At 33.1% G+C, this 6,026-nt stretch overlaps 1 protein-coding gene across 4 annotated transcripts in view; it reads right to left on the reverse strand.

Moving 5' to 3' along the window:
- The window catches only part of LOC143224723 (uncharacterized), a 171,753-nt gene extending 170,487 nt beyond the window's left edge, over positions 1–1,266 (reverse strand). For 2 of the 4 annotated variants that reach the window (XM_076452964.1, XM_076452968.1), the window contains exon 1: positions 1,160–1,266. The gene's annotated coding sequence lies outside the window, so the exon portion shown is untranslated. Of the gene's footprint in view, positions 1–1,088 lie in introns of all 4 variants that reach the window. The other 2 variants (XM_076452967.1, XM_076452965.1) reach the window with 2 other exon arrangements.
- Between the last annotated feature and the right edge of the window lie 4,760 nt (positions 1,267–6,026).

Genomic DNA, 6,026 nt, shown 5'->3' on the forward strand with positions numbered 1-6,026 from the left:
AAATATTTTATAAGATCTGAAGAGTTTATAACTTCCTTACGTCCATCACTGGTTAAGCCACTACTGGAGTACAGTTCCCTACCTTGGCCCCCTTACCTTTGAATTGTTGGAAAACTTTCACAGAGGAGGTACTATGATAGCAAACTGGGATGGGGGGAGGGGTTGTCATAAAAGTTAAAATCAACGAAACTATTTTCTCTTGAAAGATGAGAAATATGGGGAACCTGACTGAGGCAGTTAAAAATTACTGAAGTAACTGATAGCATATTATCTTATTTTATGATTGCATGGGGCACACATATATAAATTTTAGCTTTCAGTAGCAGAGTAGGAGTCATTTCCAAGCTAAGAAGGTTTTCATTTTCTAACAATAACAAAAACAGTAAGGTAGGCCTTTGGAATGAGTTAATATTTTTTTACAATGTGGTAGTCAAAGTACATTTTTTAAAGAAGTTTAAAGAAAGCTCAACAAATATTTGAATGATTACAGCTGCCTTCAAGTGTACTACTTTTAAAGTTTAGTAGATGATACAGCTGAAGTAGACCAACAGGTCCCTTATATAACTTTATTATAAGTCATGTTCTTGTTGACAATTCCTTCTTATCAAATCAGTTTCCAAAAGAGTGACTGACCTAGCTTCACTTAAATAGCTGTTTTAAAACTTACGGATTTTAGTGTGAATTACATAATGGTCGTACTGGCGGTAGTATTACTACTTCTAGTACTTCGAGTTACTACATACAGCTAGGCCTAACCACACGTGAACTGAATTATTAATAGTAATGAAGTTAGTACTGTTAAGTAATAACCTCAACTATAACTATACTATTTTTCGTTTTTTAAAATTACGTAGTAACACGGGTATGCAATAGTAAGTAAACCGTAACATAAGAAGACATAACTTTCACATACTCACTGATACTACTACTACTAGCACAATATACTAGCTCAATAACTGGGTTATTCACCAAATAATTTTCAATTTAACTTATTTATTGACATGAGTACTACAACATGATGTAACTATTTCCAAGCCTGCTTGGTAAGAAACTAACGTTATAATATATACACAAACATATAAAATTACCAGCAAATAAATTAGAATTTATATTTCAGAAGAAAGTAATGTTACGCCTAATATTACAACCAAACGAGAACCTTAGAATCTTCACTGGTGGTAGAATATTTTAACAAGTATCTCATATAAGGCCCTGTCTCACCACCTCTTACTATAGTTAAATGCCAACACCTTTAGGCTATCACATAATTTTCTATTTAAGCGTAATTCTCGCCTTATCTCGTACGTGGCAAGATTTTTATTTGGTTAATACTTCATTCATCTAAACAGAATACTTCACATTTAATGAATTTTACACTTAATTAAACACGTGTTATTTTTTGATGAGTTAACAAGTTGAGATTATACGCTTCTTTTCAAACTGTATACATTTTTATGTTTATTAATAATTCAACATACGATACATCTTAAACGCCATTTTTATCTGTCTGTTGTACTTTTACAAGTAAAACGCAATGAAACTAAAAGAATTTCATTGTCATTGTTATAAAATACTTTTATGAAGTGAAAAAATGTAATTTCGTATGAAAACGTATTGTTTTGTGTATTTCTTCTGAGCCATAATATCATTAACTATAACATTTTTAGGGCTTCATAAGCATTTACGAGTAACGATACCTATTTCTTTTTTTTTTTTAGATTTACCTTTCTGTAACCACGTCTGGCAAAGTGATGATAAAAGAATAAAACATTCTCAGTGTGTACAATTAAAAAAAAAAACGAATCCTGCAAGGTTGCGATACCATGTTTGAAACATTATAAACGACGTAAAAGTATTATTCAGTTTGCAAAAATTGAGATGTGCTTTACAAAAAAAAAAAAGTTACAAAAACTGTTGCAATGCTGAGGAAATTAATTTTCATTTTGAAGTATTAAGTGAAAAGTACCGAGATGTTCTTTCTGTTTCTTGCCCACTTTTACAGTCATTGACCTTTACACAAGTAATCGTCAAGTGCTGCGAAACAGAGGGCGTTGAATTTTTATTATTGTCATTATTTATTAAATTCAATAAGTTGTGTACTTTAATAAAAGTGAATAACTTAGCATTTAAAATGATACATTGTTTTATCTCCAAATATATGATAGTGTTTGTTATCTTTGAAATATATCCTTAGATGATTTATTTTGTTAAAACAAAAACGTAAGTATAGAGGATATAATACTTCAAATATCAATGTTTTAGAAGTTATTTTGAAACCAGTAACATTTATTGACAATGAAATTATACAAAAAATGTTATTAAAGTAACTTCAAACTTATTATGTTTTCAGTGCTAATTTATAGCTACTGGCTGACAAGTTTTTACTACTTTAAGATTATACACAGTTCTGTGAATTATTGTCTCTAATTATGATCTGATAGACAAGTTGGGAAGGCAGCTACACATTTTCACTTTCTACTGATTGTTAAGCTTATCTTATGTGATCGAAAACTGAAATATATTTGTCACCTTTATAGAGCATCCGTGGCCCTAAACTGAGAAGCGTGTTTGCATCAATGTAACACTGACCGTGTACACTACATCAGGATTCATGAAGATTTGTCACTTTTGATACGTCACGGTTATATTGTTTATGTTATCGTCATTCTATAGATCTGATTTTTTAAAGTATTACTCTTAGGGGAATCAAGTACAATCAAGTAGGTTTTACAGAATAGCAGAAGGTCCTACAGAAAATGTATTATGTAGCAGACCTGAATTTTATGACTTTGAAGAATGAAAGAGACTAGATACAACATATGTCAAAATAAAACAATAGTTATTTTGTTTTCAAAACTCAAACACGATCAAAATGTGTATTTCACAATCAATCATTTCTTTACTGTAGAGAGTTCTCCAAGCGTCTTAAGAATTTATCTCTCAGGGAAATAGCTGTAAAATATGTTGTTTCAAATGTGTTTCAGACTGAGAAAACAGCATTATATACATGATACGATAATACTAATTTTACCAGACATGTGCGCTACCAACGTGACTGTTGGTGATCCTCATCGAAAAATAAGGGAAGTTATATCCTTTAAATAGCGCAAGTAGATTAGAAAATGTTAGAAATCCTATATAACAGCTATTCTGACGTGGTTATTACTTCCATTAATTTTTTGTCAGCAATGAACCAAGTGGTAAACTTGTTAGTGGTGTCATTTTGAGCAAAACTGTGACATCATTAAAATGTCGTCATTATGTTATTTAAATCTCACATTATTGCCAGTGCAACTTAATTTTTAGCTAAATTCTTGATTCAATGATGAGTAACATGTTATTTTGGCATTATATCTTCATTCTCCAAGCAGCACAGCAATACATGTCTGCACTTATAATGGTAGAAACTAGGTTTCGTGCTAGACAAAGTATAGACACATGTCTTTGGGACTAGAGAAAAAACAGGTACCGGATTGTAGGGGTCGTTGCAGGTAGATGCAGGTTATAAATTGGTATAGGTACAAAGGTATTCCTTTATATTAGCTTAATTTTGGATTTAGTTGCTGTATAAGTAAGGCTTCTTTGATTTTGCAACGCTCCCTACAATCCGGTACCCGTTTATACTCTCGATCCCAAGACGTGGTCGGTCAAAGATCACATTAAACTGTCTCTTTTTTAACCTGAAGATGGCCAAGGATTGTTTGTTTGTTTTTTGAATTTCGCACAAAGCTACTCGAGGGCTATCCGTCCTAGCCGTCCCTAATTTAGCAGTGTAAGACTAGACGGAAGGCAGCTAGTCATCACCACCCACCGCCAACTCTTGGGCTACTCTTTTACCAACGAATAGTGGAATTGACCGTCACATTATGAAGCCCTTACGGCTGAAAGGGCGAGCATGTTTGGCGAGACGGAGATGCGAACTCGCGACCCTCAGATTACGAGTCGCACGCCTTAACACACTTGGCCATACCGGGCCGGATGGCCAAGGAACGTTGTTGTTGTTTTGAATTAAGCACAAAGTTACACAACGGGCTATCTGTGCTTTGCCCATCACGGGTATCGAAACCCGATTTTTAGCGTTGTAAATCCGCAGACATACCGCTGAGCCACTGGGGGGGGCGACCTAGGAAGGTCGAAACGTTGTTCTCTTCTTATCAATAAAAGTGTTAGTACCCGTATCCATTCAAGTGGGTTTATCATTATCAAGAAAGCACAGACAGCCCATTATACATCTTTGTACATAACTATAAACGAACAAATATATCTTCAGAAAATTTTATATCCTCCAACAAATTGTTTACTGTACAAATTTATTGAAAATGAAATTTTGAAATCTCCAACAAATATTATTCATCATTTTCCTGGTCATATTTTTATTGCGCTACTTAAAATAAATAAAAACGCTATATCCCACAGACCACGCCAAGCTATTTTACCGTTAAACAAACGGTGTTCAAAGTGGCATGGTATACTGGGATTGGTTACCAGTGTTTTTTTCCACTATGGGTATTGAAACACAAATTTTACTGTTGTAAGCTGTGATATTTATCAGTGAGTCACCAGGAGGCATTTTCAATAAACTTGGAAAGGTTGGAGGGTTAATATTCTAAGATGTCTAAAATCCGTGATGACGAAAAAAGCCCACTTGTAGAGAAAAATATATATGTAAAACGGATGGTTTGGGATGAGATTTTTTTTTTTTTATGTAGAGGAGCGAACAACGTTTCGACCTTTTCTTGTCATCGTCAAGTTTACAAAGAGAGAAAGAGGTAACTGACTGATAGCTGACCACATGTTTGAAGGCGGTGGTGTAATTGAAGGTCGGAATGTAGAGGGCGTGCTTAGATTATATATTATATATATATACATATTGATTATATATTAATATAGGTATAAAGGTGTTCCTTTGTATTGGTTTATTTTTGGCTTGAGTTGTTGTATAAGTAAGGCTTTGTCAATTTTGCATTTGTTTATGTTTGTTTCTTTACTTAGTATTTGAGTGTTTTCTATGGTTATGTTGTGTTTATTTGACTTGCAGTGTTCGAAAACGTGTGAAGGTGACTTTTTATGTTCTTTGAATCTGGTTTCCATTTTTCTACTTGTTTCTCCAATATGGAAGTCGTGGCAGTTATCACATTGTATTTTATAAATAATGTTGGTGTGGTGTTTGTCAGTGTAATTTTTACATAGTATAGACCTCAGTTTTGTGCCTGGTTTTTGAATAATTTTGGTATTAACTGGAATGTCATATTTTGTTACTAGTTTTTGCCAAATGTTGGTTATTTTTCTGCTGATGTCGGGAATATATGGTATACAGCAGTATATGGTTTCGTGATTTTTTAAATCGTGGCGTAGATTTACTTTTGTTAGTTGATTTTGCTTTTTGTCTAGGTGTGTGCATATAATGTTTTCTACGGTTTGTGGAGGAAACTTATTGGTGTTGATGAAGTATTGTTTTACTTTGTCTAATTCGTCATTTATTTTATCTGGTGAGCATAGTTTTATGGCTGTGTTTATTTGATTTCTTATTATGTTGAGTTTTTTTGTTTGTTTCATGTGCTGAGTCCCAAGGAATACTGGACTATACATTTTTATATTTTAATATACTTTTTTTTTTTCTCGGAGAAAACGTCCACCTGTTTTTAAACACCTCCCAATCTGCAATGAATAATTAAAACAATATATAAAATATGTATAATTAAAACAACGTATAAGCCTAAGAACTTTAGTATTGCAGTGATCCGTTCGTCACTAGGATAAAAATAAACAAAGCAGCAGTACAGGTAATAATATTTATACTTTTCTGAAAATAAACACTGCCACAATGGTGATTCGAAAGTTAACCAGAATCTGTAAGACTCAAAAGTGAAACAAAGCAAATAAATAAGTTATTAATACCTTTGGAAGCTAAAAACATACAAGTAGCAAGCACCGAAAATTTGACGCTTCGGTAGCAAAAAGAGCGTGGCTACTATCTATCCTTAGTTTTACCCAATTTGCCAACAAGAAAATCAACTGTTTCTATA

This window comes from Tachypleus tridentatus, chromosome 9 (genome assembly GCF_004210375.1).
Source record: "Tachypleus tridentatus isolate NWPU-2018 chromosome 9, ASM421037v1, whole genome shotgun sequence".
Classification (NCBI taxonomy): Eukaryota; Metazoa; Arthropoda; class Merostomata; order Xiphosura; family Limulidae; genus Tachypleus; species Tachypleus tridentatus.